The 15,601-nt window shown below is 38.4% G+C and overlaps 1 long non-coding RNA gene across 1 annotated transcript; it reads left to right on the plus strand.

Moving 5' to 3' along the window:
• The first annotated feature begins 5,223 nt into the window (after positions 1 to 5,223).
• LOC108525348 (uncharacterized) lies at positions 5,224 to 15,314 on the plus strand. Its single transcript, XR_001884260.1, has 3 exons — positions 5,224 to 5,317; positions 7,840 to 7,966; positions 13,855 to 15,314. It is a non-coding gene; the product is annotated as an uncharacterized LOC108525348 (long non-coding RNA).
• Positions 15,315 to 15,601: the final 287 nt, after the last annotated feature.

Here is a 15,601-nt window from a genome sequence, read left to right on the forward strand (position 1 = left end):
CTCCGGCTTGAGAGAAGGGGCCAGATCTCAGCTCACCGCAAGCTCCGCCTCCTGGGTTTACGCCATTCTCCTGCCTCAGCCTCCTGAATAGCTGGGACTACAGGCGCCCGCCACCTCACCCGGCTATTTTTTTTTTTTGTATTTTTTAGAAAAGACGGGGTTTCACCGTGTTAGCCAGGATGGTCTCGATCTCCTGACCTCGTGATCCGCTCGTCTCGGCCTCCCAAAGTGCTGGGATTACAGGCTTGAGCCACCGCGCCCAGCCTGAAATGTATTTCTTAAATAATGAGACTTGAGATTTGAAATTGCTCCTTGATCCATGGGCTGCAGAATGGAAGCTGTGTTAGCAGGCATGAAAATAACATTCATCTCCTTGTACATCTCCATCAGAGCTTTTGGATAACAGATCATTGTCAATGAGCTGCCACATTTTGAAGGAATTTTTTTTTAAAGAAGCAGATCTCACAGTGGGCTTAAGATATTCAGTATATCATGCTGCAAACAGATGTGCTATCATCCAGGCTTTCTTGTTCCATTTATAGAGCACAGGCAGAGTAGATTTAACGTAATTCTTAAGGACCCTAGGATTTTCAGAATGGCAAATGAGCACTGGTTTCAAGTTAAAGTTACCAGTTGCATTAGACCCTAACGAGAGTCGGTAGGTCCTTGAGAGCATTGAAGCCAGACACTGACTTCTCTTTAGCTATGAAAGTCTTAAATGGCATCTTACAATAGAAGGCTGTTTTATTGAAAATCTGTTGTTGTTTAGTGTAGCCACCTTCATCAATAATCTTAGCTGGATCTTCTGGATAACTTGCTGCAGTTTCTTCATCAGCACTTGCTGCTTGACCTTGCACTTTTATGTTATAGAGAAGACTTCTTTCCTTAAACCTCATGAATTAACTTCTGCTGGCTTCCAACTTTTCTTCTGAAGCTTCCTCACCTCTCTTAGCCTTCATAGAATTGAGGAGAGTTAGGGCCTTGCTCTGGATTATGCTTTGGCTTAAGGGAATGTTGTGGCTGGTTTGATCTTCTATCCAGACCAATAGAACTTTCTCTGTATCATCAATGAAGCTGTTTTGCTTTCTTATCATTCGTGTGTTCACTTAAGTAGCACTTTTAATTTCCTTCACATTCACAACTTGGCTAACTATATGGCACAAGAGGCCTAATTTTTGGCCCATCTTGGCTATCGATATGTCTTCCTCACTAAGCTTTACCAGTTCTAGCTTTTGGTTTAAAGTGAGAGACATGTGACTCTTCACTTCAACACTTAGAGGCCATTGTAGGATTATTAATTGGCCTTTCGGAATAGGGAGGCCCTAAGAGAGGGACAGAGATGGGGGAAAGGCCCATTGATGAAACAAAACATATACAATATTTATCAATTAAATTTGCTGTCTTAATGGCATGGTTGATGGTGCCCCAAAACAATTACAATAGTAACACTAAAGATCACTGATCACAGATCACTGTAACAGACATAATAATACTGAAAAGTTTGAAATACTGCAATAATTATCAAAACGTGACAGAGATATGCTGTTAGAAAAACGGCACTGACAGACTTGCTCTACACAAAATTGCCACAAACCTTCAATTTGTTAAAAATGAAATATGTGAGAAGCACAAGAAAGTGGTGCACAATACAATGAGGTATGCCTGTACTGAATGTGTGTCCATCCCCTCAGGGTGTGTACAGTGTGTAAATATGAACACAAACTGCTAGAGCAATTTTGCCATCTCAAGGGAAGCGGGCCATAAGTGGAAGCAGATGCTACTGAAGGCAGAGCAAAGACAGAAACAAATATGGGTCCTGGATGATATCGTCGAGTTTCTGAGGCAACCAACCCTGATGCCTGTCATAATACTCCAGTTATAGAAGTCAAGATATCCCGTTATTGTTTAAGCCAATTTGTGTTGCATTTTGTGGAAGATGCAAAGATACGCTGCCCAGATTCCCTTTCAAGGAAGCACTTGCTGCCCAGGTGTAGGGAATGCGGTTAGCAGGCAGCCCCCAGCTATTTTCTTCAGGGTCTGCTTCAGCAGCAGAAGGCCACCTTGCTTGAGATTACACCCTTTCTAGGTCAGACAGCATCTAGTATAAGGGGCTGGCCATTTTAGCCTGACAACGACACTTTTGATGGGCAATACTTACTCTAAAGCTCCCTCTCAGGATGGCTGAGAATTTGCTGGACGTGAATAGCAGTGTAACTACTTCCTCTGAACAATCCTGCTTCCACTCCATTCCTAATAAAAATCTTTCTTCTCATCTCCAATGTGGAATACCCAATCTGTGACAAGTTTTCTGTAACATCAGGCAAAAGCATCCTGAGATTCAGTGAGCTAGTCTGAATTCAATCTTGTCTACAGGATGAGAAATGCACTCATGATCTCTTATTTTTGACTTTGTATTAAGGAAGATTCCCAGCATGCACAAAAATAGAAGAATATAATGAAACAACAATATCAATATATGACAAATAGTTATCATCTGATGCCCTCGTGTATTATTTTAAAATAAGTCCTAGACATTATATTATTCCATCCAAAAATACCATAGTGCACCAATGTTTGCTTTGAGATGCAATACAGTGACTTTTTCTCCGTTCTTCTCCTAATCCAACTCCTCTTTATATTATCTCATCTTTTCTTCCTCTTCCCACCACCATAGCTTTAAAAAGAGGAAGTGTTTCAATAGGAGAAGGGGCAGGGGTGGCAGTGGTAAGGGATAGAAAGCCCAGAACAAATATTGGAATCCTTTCATTCATTCAACAAACATTTTAGACCTATCCTCTCTCAAAGTCTCAATCATCACTAGTGTAGGCAGTTGTTCAGATAGGTGGTACTGGACAATGATGTTTTTGTTCAGCCAGAAAGGAAGAATGGAAAAGAGTCCCTTAACACCTGCCATCTAGTGGTTACAGTAATAAGTAACATGCATGCTTTCTACTAGACAGATTTATACATGGTTTGTTTTATGGAACAAACAGGAAATTAAGGCCAGAGGGGTAAAGTGATTTAAGGTCATATGGCTAGTTAATAGCAGAGCTTGGCATAGAACCCAAACAAGTTGATTTTAAGACCTGTGTAAATTTTGATTGTTTGAAACATAAAGATGTCATTCAAATGATTTTAAATTTGATTAAAGCATCATCCTGTTTTGTATTTATTTGTATAGTACATTAGTATCAAAGGAGAAAAAGTGCCATTGGTTGAATGAGGGAACAAGATGGGCCTATGAGATAATATTAACATTGAATTATTTTCCATTAAATGGTCCTATTACCAACATTTCAATAATAATAATAATGCCTATGCTAGCTCTGTCATATTCCTAAACAAAGGTTGAATAATTATATTAGAGAAAACTAAATGCAATTATGCCACATCATTGACAGTGCATTCACAGAGTCTATGTTACCTTCTGGAGTTTGTTGGATCTGTTACTTATTCCTGTCCAGTCAGTTAAAATTGAAGGTGGAGCTCACAGGAGCTGATACTTTACACTTTATTTCTGGGTAAATATAAGAAGTTTGCCAGGGGAATGGAAATACTGTGTTTCAAATGAATCCAGCAATGCCACACCAAACATTCAGATGATCATCACAATTAGGTGGCATCTAGGTTACACTGCCCTTGTCTCTCCAGGACTGGGACTTTCCTAATCCTTTTCACTTGAGAGGGAAGGATTTAAAAGTGAATCTACCCCTACCTTATTAACATTTTGAGGCAGATTTTGGGAATGGGGAGAGGTGGCGAGCATTTTGAGACTCTACTTTTGGTGTTAGCATTGAAACTCATTGTGTGACATTTAGACGCTTCTTTGGATCCCATTTTCCTTATCTGTAACAGCAAGAGGTTGACTAAGTGATTACCTGTAAAAGTTCCTTTCAGTTCTGTCATTCTGTGAAATTTTTGTGCTAAGGATAAATCTTCAGTTCAGCTGGTCCCTTCTGCTTTTTCCTGGGTTGACTTCCTTCCTCCCACAATCATTTATTGAGTATCTCCATGTTCTTGAGGGTAGGGCCTGGGTTTTATTCAACTTTCCCCATTACCTAAAACAAAAAGAAAAAAGGATTTTTCCAGTAGGTTTAAAGTTGTTTTTTTTTTTTTTTTTTTTTTTTTTTTTTTTTGAGACGGAGTCTTGCTCTGCCACCAAGGCTGGAGTGCAGTGGCCGGCTCTCAGCTCACTGCAAGCTCCGCCTCCCGGGTTCACGCCATTCTCCTGTCTCAGCCTCCCGAGTAGTTGGGACTACAGGCGCCCGCCTCGTCGCCCGGCTAGTTTTTTGTATTTTTTAGTAGAGACGGGGTTTCACCGTGTTAGCCAGGATGGTCTCGATCTCCTGACCTCGGTCTCGATCTCCTGACCTCGTGATCCGCCCGTCTCGGCCTCCCAAAGTGCTGGGATTACAGGCTTGAGCCACCGCGCCCGGCCAAAGTTGTTTTCTATATAAGATTCCAACTTTGAATGGAGGGGCTCACAGTTCCAAAGAGGGTGCCAGGCATCAATTAACTAAAAGCTGAGTATCCGTAAAAATAAAAAAAAAGTTGGGGGGGGACGCGGGGGGACATAAAGGCTAGCAGGATATCTGGTTCCAGTTGTCCTTAAGCACAGGTATGTTACAACAGGGAATAAGAGTGCATAATAATGCAAAAAGTAATGGTTAACACTCATCGAATGCTTTCAGTGTGACAGCGCTTTCAGTGTATTATCTCAAGTAATACAATCGTCCTATTTTCTAGGTACTAGTATTATGTTTCACACTTGAAGTGAGCACAGAGAGGTTAAGTAACATGCCCAGGCAACACTGTTAGAAGCGGGAGGCAGCATTTGAAACCAGATAGCGAAACCTCACAGCCTGCACTCCTAGCGCTCCACTGCGTAGATAAATAAGAAAAATCACAATAACAATCGTGATTTCTCCAAGAGGCCAGGTGAATTTGACCAGTGATGAGTACAACCTACAGAAGGAGCAGAGGGAAGTGGCTGCCGAAGAGAAGGCTAAAGAAGTTTGCAAAAAGATAACATGCACTTTTCCAGGCTAGATACCCAGGCCGAGAAGCAAACCGGCGGAATAAAATTCGACAAGCAAGATCTGGAGCGCGCCAGGATGCCAGGTGAACTCAAAAGAACAGGTCGGAAGTGACGTCACTAGCTGAGTCTGGCGCTCCGCGGGACTGCGGGTCAGGTGGAATTCCGGCGGACGTGGCGCACGGGAAGTTACGTAAGGGAGGCGGTACCTGGTTGTGGAGGGTGACGCCATGGGCGGGGCGGAGCGTCTGGGATCCGCTGGGAGCCTCGGATCCCCGACAGGTAACCTGCTGGCGGCATCTGAACTGGGGTGAGGGTGGCAGCTGGGGTTGATGGCCTAGGTCGTTCGGGACCCTAAGCGCGGGCGGACACAGGTTAGGTAATGGACAGCATTAGGTCGTGGCTGGAGAAAAGGCTCCTTGACATGAGACTCCCTGAGGGGTTGAGGATATGGAGAACTCTTGGGAACTTGGTCTTGGGGACCCGAAGTCGTCGAGGAAATACAAACAGGTTGAGTCTTCTCAGAATCAGACATGGCTGGGGGCCATGGGTTTGCGATCATTGGCGCGTGTATTGGAGAGACGGAGCCTGGGACACTGAGATGAGTTGACCTAGGGTTCACCTACCCCGACCTGTTCTGCTAATAGGGGACAGGGACCTCAACTTTTTGTCTCTTAACTCGTAGCACAATGCCTTGCCGCAAGTAAGCATTCTTTAGATGCTGTCGAAGGAATGAATGAATGAATGAATGAATGAACCAACCAACCTGATTCTGGCTCCCCGGCAGAACCTCTCCCAAATTTCAGTATTCTAACCTCTGAATATAGAAATGACTCCAGTTTAGTTTGCTAACCAGTGGTTTATGAGGATGCTGGTGCAGCAGATACCCAGGACATTGTTGGTTTTTGTTAGTTTTGTCTTTTATGGTTATTGAAATTTAGAAATGTGTCTTAGTATTCTTATCCGGGTGGAGAGGATGAGTCACTTACTTTGGCTTCTTTCAGGTTCCTTGACTTTTCTGGGAAGAACTTGTAGGGAAATGATACCAGGGAGGAGTTGGACCGTTGTAAATAAACTGCTGTTATAGCACTGACTGCTCTTAATGCTTTCTTTTAAGCAAAGTAAACTTACTTTCCTTTTTTTTTTTTTTTTTTTTTTTTTGAGACGGAGCCTTGCTCTGTCGCCAGGCTGGAGTGCGGTGGTGATCTCGGCTCACTGCGCGACTTCCGACTCCCTGTTTCAAGTGATTCTCCTCCCTCAGCTTCCCGAGTAGCTGGGATTACAGGCACACGCCACCACCCCAGCTAATTTTGTATTTTAGTAGAGACGAGGTTTCACCATGTTGGCCAGGATGGTCTCGATCTCCTGACCTCGTGATCCGCCCACCTTGGCCTCCCAAAGTGCTGGGATCACAGGCTTGAGCCACTGCAAGTGCGGCCACTTTCCTTTTTCTTGATGGTTTCTTCGTTATCTTATACGTAAGTGTACTACTTACATTTGAGATGTGAGAATTATAACTCACTATAATTATATTGTAATTGAGAATATACCTTATATTTTTGATTATGAAAATGAAAATAGTAATTTATAAAAATCCAGTCAGAGATTATACCTGGTGTTTATAAGTAAGGTTAACTCCTTCCAAACAGTTATATTAATAGAGGGTCCCCAAAAGAAGATTAAACTGTTTCCTTTGTTGGAAGTACTTTTTTAGGTGTCTTAAATGTGATCAAGAGTGGGGCCAGGCATGGTGGCTCACGCCTGTAATCCCAGCACGTTGGGAGGCCAAGGTGGGTGGATCACTTGAGGTCAGGAGTTCAAGACCAGCCTGGCCAACATGGTGAAACCCCGTCTGTACTAAAAATATGGAAAAAATTAGCCGGGGAGGGTGCGATCCTGTAATTCCAGCTACTTGGGAGGCTGAGGCACTAGAATCACTTGAAGCTGGGAGGCGGAGGTTGCAGGAGCAGAGGTTGTGCCACTGCACTCCAGCCTGGGCGACAGTGTTAACTCCTCAGGAAATATAAATAAATAAATAAAATATAAAATATAAATAAATAAAATTTAAAAAATAAAATTAATTTTAAAATGTGATAAAAAGTGGGAAGGGACCTAAAAAACAACTACCGTAACCTTATTGGTTTTGGTTGTCAAATGGAAAAAAAGAGCAGATGAGACTGTCTTCAGGCTGTGTAATGAAATCTTGGCATGAATCACTACCTAGTCCAGTGAGGTGAATGTGTGTATGGACCACATAATGAGATAGCAGCTCTGGTTTCAGAATCTTACCATTAGATTGGGTATAGTAGGAGTAGGAAACCCTGAATTTATGCCACATGGGTGTGTGTGTGTGTGTGTTACAGAGATGAAACTTCTTAAGCATTTTTTAGATATAAAAATCTAAGATGTTCTCAAAATAGGTTGAAAACTCCAAAAAGTTGACATGTAAATATATTATTGCACTGTTTAAATTTTAAGTTTACATACCCTTAAACCTTGTTTTCCCAGTTTCTGGAAAGTGCCCAGAATCATGCCCATTTGTGTATACTGTTACTTTAGAATACGTAAAATTATGGTACAAAGTCATGTTTTGAGATCCTGTAGATTTATGTTAATATTATTGTCTTACTTAAAAATCCAGTCTTTGCTACCTCAGTCTCCTGTTCAGTGTCAATCTGTTGTTCAGTGTGATGTCCACTAAGTTGTGGACATCTAAATGTCTGTGTAGTATAACTTTTATTCATAATGAGTTGGTATCTCAGTGGTAACTTAGGTCTGTACATTGACATTCTTGAGGTTTTTAGTTTTGCAGAACACTGATATCTATGGACTCTAAAATGGACTTCATTTAAAGAAACCCACGGACCATTAATGGACAAAAACATGAGTCAATATGTATTGTGGCATTCAAATCCTAGCACTTTGGGAGAGGTAAGTAATTGACTGTGTTTTATGTTTGTTGAGATGGTAGAACAATCTTAAATTTGCCTAGGAAATTATAGGATTGTAATTGAAAAGTACAGTTCTTAATCTCTTTATGTTTTAATCAGGACCTTCCAAAGAAAGGTTTGTTTTGTATATATAAAGCAATTGTTCTTATTTTCCTGTAAAGTTGATCAGAAATTGAAGATTGGCAAGCTATATTTATATTGTTCCTGGAAAGCTACTGCTCTGCTTTCTTTTTTTAGGGCGGAACCTCCTTTCAACACTTTACATCCTGGTAGAAATAATTTAATCTGTGGATACTCTGTAGAAATGAGGCCTCAAATAGTCATTTAAATTATCTTGCATCCAAGTTTGGCTATGTAATAGTATATGTATCAAATCTACTGATCAGTTTTATCTTGTGCCTCAGGTTTAAGCAAGAAAAGAGGCCCCAAAATGTCTTTTTTTCTTTATCCTGCCTTATTCATGCTATTTTATTTTTTTCTTTCTTCTTCTGTTAAAAAATATATTAGGTGGTTGATTCTCCAGGCCTTTTATCTTTCTGTCTCAAGGGGGTAAAATTTATTTTCTCCCATTTAACCTTTTTTAATTGATCGGTTTGTTCATTTTCAGAACCTTAACTTCTAACTTTATGATAATATTTGTCACCCTTTAATCACTAAGCATTAAACTTGTAGTTTTTTTCTGGTCTCCTTTGTAGATACCCTGGCTTCTTATTTAGAATTTGCTTAATTCTATAGCAGGCAGTACTTCTAGGAATTCATCTTTCAGATTGATTTGGCCTTACACACAGAAATTTGCATACAAAGATTTTTGTCACCATATTGTTTGAAATTAAAAAAACCTGCTAGAAATAGCCTAACTGTGTTTCAACAGAGGTCTAGTTAAATGACTGTCTTTATACAAAGTAATACTTTGCAGCTCTTAGGATAAAGTAGTTGCAGAGATGCAGATATGGAAAAATCTCTAATACACATTGTTAACTGATAAAACAATAAAAAGAACTATACATACAGTATGTTTTCATTTGTGTTTATATAAAGCATATATTTATATACATACATACAAAATTTCTTCAAACCAGTGTAAGGAATTATTGACAGATAACCCTGGGAAATGAGACTAGAGGCCTACAATAGGAAGAAGAGACTCACATCTCACAATTTTTCCGTCTACTATTTCTGGTGGTTTGATTTTTTTTTTTACTATGAGCATGTTTGTATTTTCATAATACTAAGAAACAAACAGCAAGTCTTTACAATAATTTAGCAATTATGAGAGCCTTTTACTATTCTCTTATGACTTTCTGTTCTTATAATACTTGGACTATTTAGAAGAAGTAGGGTTACATAAATGAGTTAAGATTTTTTCAGAGCTGCAATCTGTTCCAATCCATTGCAGTAGATTTTAAACCTTGATGTTAGATTGTTACTATTAATAAGATCTTAAGAATACTAAATGCTTAGTCTTGCCGAATTCAGTATTCATTTACAGTATACTGCGTGTTGCTGACCTGACCAGGTGATATGGTGGGTGTTACCATTGTTTGCAAGCTAGGTTAGTATTGCTGTGGCATAGTTCTGAACTTCACAGTATTACTGAATAGGATGAACTTTGTTTTATCTGAATTGCTATTTAGGGACTTTTAAAACAACTCATTATTGTTTTTCTTTGTTCTTGATGTTTAGAACTGGCTTAAGGCATTGCAAAGAATGGCTTGTTCTGTTAGTAAAATCAGTAAACCAGAAAAATAATTTATATAATTGGTAATCTCATTTTGTATTACTTTTAATTAGCTGATTATCTGCCTTAGGAATGCAGCAGAAAATTCTGGTGACTTTTACTTCGATAATCATTTTTGTCTTCCCACACTTTTATTGTAGGACATTTGGAATAGTAATAATAGATAAGTAAAATGAATTATATGAAAAATTTAAATATATAATAATCTTTATTTTTTAATAGGGATTTTATTAGAAACTTGCTTGAGAACAGGCTTTGTAAGATATATACCTATATGATACCACTTATTGTGTGTCTGTTAAAAATCATAATGAAGGCTGCTAACTAGTGGTTGAATCATGATTAGTAGAATAGAAGAAGTTATAGGCTCACGCCTGTAATCCCAGCACTTTGGGAGGCCGAGGTGGGTGAATCACCTGAGTTCAGGAGTTCGAGACCAGCCTGACAACCATGGAGAAACCCCATCTCAACTAAAATTACAAAAAATTAGCTGGACATGGTGGCACATGCCTGTAATCCCAGCTACTCAGGAGGCTGAGGTAGGAGAATCACTTGAACCCGGGAGGCAGAGGTTGCGGTGAGCCAAGATCACACCATTGCACTCCAGCCTGGGCAAACTTGGCAGAGTATTTTGCATATACTCATCTCTGTTAAATGATGCTTTGTTTCCTAATGTCCTTGGGATTAATCACTATCATCATGAAGGGGAAATCAGTGAGTGCGATGCCTAGAGTAAGACTCTTTATTCTTGCTAAGTGAATGGATAGCAATGAATTGAATCCAAGGACAGATTGTTTTCCTAAATCAAGAGGATAGAATATGGTAAAGGTGACATAGAGAGAAAGGAGATGAACCTGAATGTAAAAGTTACATGTAAAGAACACAGAATTGAGGAAAGATGCTTCTATGTGTGTGTGTATATATGTGTGTACATAGATATATAGTATATAATATCTACATCTATGTATGTTGCATACATATATGTTCCGGAAACATATATATTTATATATAGAGAATATATATATTCCAGAAATATATGTGTGTGTATATATGTATATACACATAGAGAGATAAAGAGAGAATATACATATATATATTCCGGAAAACCAGATAGGAGGTTATCCAGTTAGTCAATGAGGAAAAAAAAAAAAAGCGCATTAAGTCCTTAGAGATGGGCCTGTCATAGGCTAACTCATGATTTTGCGAGTAGCTTAAATAATTTTGGAAGTTTTAAGATTATTCACAGAGTTGAAATGACAGGAAGGCAGACCTAAGCTTAAGTGAGAAAATTAAAATCTAGCAACATAAACTATTATGTTAACCATATCTTTTGAGATTCTGTTTTGTGTTGTTTGGGGGAGGGAAGAAAGAATAGAGAACTCAAAAATTTATTGATGTTCAATTTGAATTGAACTAGAGCATAAGTCTTTCCTAGCATTCCAATTGTTTATGACCAAGATTAAACAGATCCCATTAACCTATAAAACATTAATGCACAAAAGCTGATTTGATTACCTTGCAGAACAGTAGAACTGTTTTTAATCAATGTTTTGATCCTATAAAAGGGCAATTGTAATGATCTAGATTGAGGGGACTGGAACTATTTAGAAGACTTTGGAAGGGTTGGAGAAACTCCATAGGAAGTATACTTGTTCTTTGTTATTTGAGGCCAAATTTCATTCAAAATAAGAGAAAGTATAGAACTATTAATAATTAGCAGTGAAGCAGACTGTGTTGAGAGGCAGTGAACTCCTGGTAATTTGGGTTGCTTAAGCAGATTTTGAACATCAGGAACACTGTAGAGGGGATTTTTCATTGTATGGGAGAATGTACTAGATTATTCCGGAGGCCTCTTTCAAATCCTAAAAACTTTTTTGTAGTGTAATAAAGTGATTTATTGTAGATGGGTTTAATCTCTTATTCCTATATTTAAATACTGATAGCTAACATATCCACTGGTCACTTATCCATCAACCTCACCTCACCCATAACCAGGACATAAATTTTAAAATTATTTGAACTTCAAATTATAAGACATAAAATCAAGATGCTTTTCTCAGATCCTTACTCAGTTTACTTTTATTTTAGACACAATTCTGATAGGCTTAATTAGCTGGCATCTAATTCCATGAGATATTAGAAGTAACAAATCATGAATAGTCCAGGTGCTCTTATTAGAGGCAAAGAAAAAAGGAAAAAACTCATAAAGCAGACCAGCTAATTTAAAATTGTAGCAACCTGAGTCCTTTTGATAAGATGAAAACAGCTCTATATTAATGGATATTCAAAATGATAACCCTGACTGAACAGAAATAATTTATGTTTAGTATTTTCTATTGAGGAAGGGAAGAATACCTGAATTTTAGAAAGATCTCTTCAGTGTGTTTAATAACAAAAGACAGTCGGACAGATATTTTGGCATTTGGAGAGGCTGCATTGTATAGTGGAAAGAGCACAAACTCTAGAGTAATATAGACAGATTTGAATCTGGGCTCCAGTCTATTAATTAAGTTTTATTATTCGTTTCAAGCCTCAATTTCCTCAGCTGTAAAAAGGAATTTACTGAAGGTTAATGTATATAAAGTCTTGTCTACATAAAAATAGCTATTGTTATTATTTCATTATTACCATAAAGCTGACTTTATCTTGATTAAAAAAAATTTTGGGCTATTCAAGTAGAGCAAGAACAAACTTATCTAATAGTTTTAGTGTAAGTTTAATATATATAATGCTAATAATGGTGATGGCATGCTTGAAAAAAGTTTTAAAATTATACAAGTAATTTATATCCACCTTACAAAAATTAGGTTATAGAAAATATACCTAAGCAAAACAAGGAATAAAGTTGTCAGAATCCTTTATCACTATAATATTTTAGTGCATGCTTCATTTTTAAACTGCTTTGACATTCCCACAGGGTGTCACTTCTGAGTAGTGACTGCTGAAATGGATTCTATATTACTACTGTTGGGGAATTTACATTATTCACTGTGCTTTCTAATCATAACATGAAGTGAAAGATTGTGACGTGGCACAACACTGATTAAAATAAAGCCCCGGTCCTGGTAAATTTTGTTGTATTGAAACCAGTTTTGTAGAGTGGTGGGTGTTGCTTTTTGTTGTGGAGCCAGAGAGCCCAAGTTTGAATCCTGTCTCTACTATTTATCAGCTGGGTAATTACCTGAATTTCTTAATTTTTCTGTACTTCAGTTTCTTCATCTGTAAATTGGGGACAATAGTAGTATCTAATTCATGGGTTGTTGTGAGGATTAAAGGAATTAATCTACATAAAGAGTTTAGAGCAGTGCCTGGCACAAAGTATAGACTCAGTAAATATTAGCTGCTATTATTATTCGTTTTTAGGCAGGTTTATACAAGCGTATACAATAAACATAATGAGCACAAAATTAAGTCAGTGAGATTAAAAACCTCTTCCAAAAAAGGGAGAGGTATGGAACAGAGGCTAGTATCCCCTGAGGGAGAGAGGCCTCTGGTAATTATTTACTGAGCTAAAATTTCAGAGGGCTATAACCTGTCTTTTGTTGCATCACGCACATGTTTACAACATTTTACTATATGTTTTCATTTGAACCTTACAAAGGGGTCTGAATTTTCCATTTGAAGGCATTGTTTTTCTCCCTGTTTAAATATTTCAGTATTTTTGAACCATAATATTTCCACATCAGTTTCTTTCCCTACCCCACAAAGTCAACATCATTTTATGCTGTCTCTTCCGACAAGCATTTTGGCTATGCTTTCAGAGATCAAAAGCTCTTTAAGACAATTCGATACCATGGATAGAGATCAAAGAGATACAATAAATTATCATTAAATCAGTGTATCTGACTACAGCCCCAGGGAGATTCTGTAAGAACTTTAAATTCTGTTGCAATTTTCAGTGACGGGTATTAATCAAAGAGATAAGCCAATGAACATATTTAGCCGTTCTGTCTACGGTACCTTTTAAAAATTTTTTTTCCCTTTTCTTTTTTTTTTGATTTTCTCCTTTTCTTTTAGCATGGTATCTAGTAATCTGATTAATTACTGACCAAAAAGAAGTTTTTAATTTCCCTTAAAAAAATTGTTAGACTTGTAGTAGAATTTTTTTTGTGTTTTGTTTTGTTTTCAAGCATCAAGTACTGCGTTTTTGAAGACCATGGCCTATCATCATTATGCATTCAAGATTTGAGTTTGAATAACCTCATCAAGACTTAGATCTTCTTCAAAAGCTTCAAGTCTCATCTGCATTAAAGCTCTCCATTGAACCCTCTCACAAAAGTACAAGCTTAAAGGGACTAAAATCCATTCATACATTCCATTTTATATCCCTTCCTCTGACTTCTCTTCAATTTCCTTGGCCTCTAGGGTGCTTCATATTGCTTGTGTTCCTTTAGACTAGAGCCAAGGAGACAGTGCTTTCCAAAAAATGTGTTCTGTGGCCATAAGTTTTCATTGATAGAGAAGCATAAATTTAACATGATGAATTTAGAATTAGGACTTTTATGGTATCCTATAAAAAGTTGAGTTAACACACCGGGCATGGTGGCTCCTGCCTGTAATCCTAGCACTTTGGGAGGCTGAGGCAGCCGGATCCCCTGAGGTCAGGTGTTTGAGACCAGCCTGGCCAACATGGCAAAACCCCATCTCTACTAAAAATACAAAAATTAGCCGGGCGTAGTGGCGGGTGCCTGTAATCCCAGCTACTTGGGAGACTGAGGCAGGAGAATCACTTGAACCCAGGAGGCGGGGTCTGCAGTGAGCTGAGATTGTGCCATTGCACTCCAGCCTGGGTGACAGAGCAAGACTCTGTCTAAAAACAACAACAAAAAAAGTTGAATTAACAATAAGGAAATTAGGACGAAGTGGCAAAAATATTTTGGGTTACATTATACTCTCAGAAGCTATGTGGTTTAGAGAAAAGGGCCCCCAACCACAAAAGTTAGTGGTTCTTATTCTGTCTACCTCGTACTAGGTATATGGTAAGTGAGAAAGTCACTTGACCTCTCTGAACCTTAACTTCATCATCTATAAAGTGAATCTGACATTTCCCCCCTGGCCTACCTCACAGGGTTGTTGTGAGGATCAAATGAAATAATGTACATGAAAAGACATATATAAAATGTATAATACAGACAAAGGGTCCTGTTACATAGTTGGAAGTCATTCCCTCAGATCTTGGGTCTAGGAAGGTAGGTGATTTAAACTCACTGAAAGCATGTACCATGTTCAGGTTGGATACATGGTAACAAGGCTATATTAAATTTTTTTCTCTGAGTTGAGTCCCTAAAATACTATCATGGGCTGATTCTAAGAAGGTGCACGCATATATATTCCCCTAAAATTATAGCTTAGCATTGTTAATGCTCTAGAGCAGTTATCAGAGTTATATGTTGTAACATATTAGTGATTTGTGAAACTTTTTTACTAAAATGTGACCCTCATTTTTCTTTAAATGAAAGAACATAGAATATTTCACAATGCATTCCATGTGGTAAGAGTAAAAAATTGTTTTAGTTATTTGTACAAATGTGTGTGTGTGAACGTGTGTGTACTTGGTCATTAAATAAAATGTACTTTTTTTCTCCTGTGAGTTGCAGCTGCTGTTCTTTCTTTCTTTTCTTTTTCTTTTTCTTTGAGACGGAGTCTGGCTCTGTCACCTAGGCTGGAGTATAGTGGCACGATCTTGGCTCACTGCAACCTTTGCCTCCTGGGTTTAAGTGATTCTCCTGCCTCAGCCTCCTGAGGAGCTAGGATTACAGGCACTCGCCACTGCGCCCTGCTAATATTTGTATTTTAAGTAGAGAAGGGGTTTTGCCATGTTGGCCAGGCTGGTCTCAAATTCCTGACCTCAGGTGATCTACCCACCTCAGCCTCCCA

Source organism: Rhinopithecus bieti, unplaced genomic scaffold (assembly GCF_001698545.2).
Source record: "Rhinopithecus bieti isolate Rb0 unplaced genomic scaffold, ASM169854v2 scaffold_2432, whole genome shotgun sequence".
Lineage (NCBI taxonomy): Eukaryota > Metazoa > Chordata > Mammalia > Primates > Cercopithecidae > Rhinopithecus > Rhinopithecus bieti.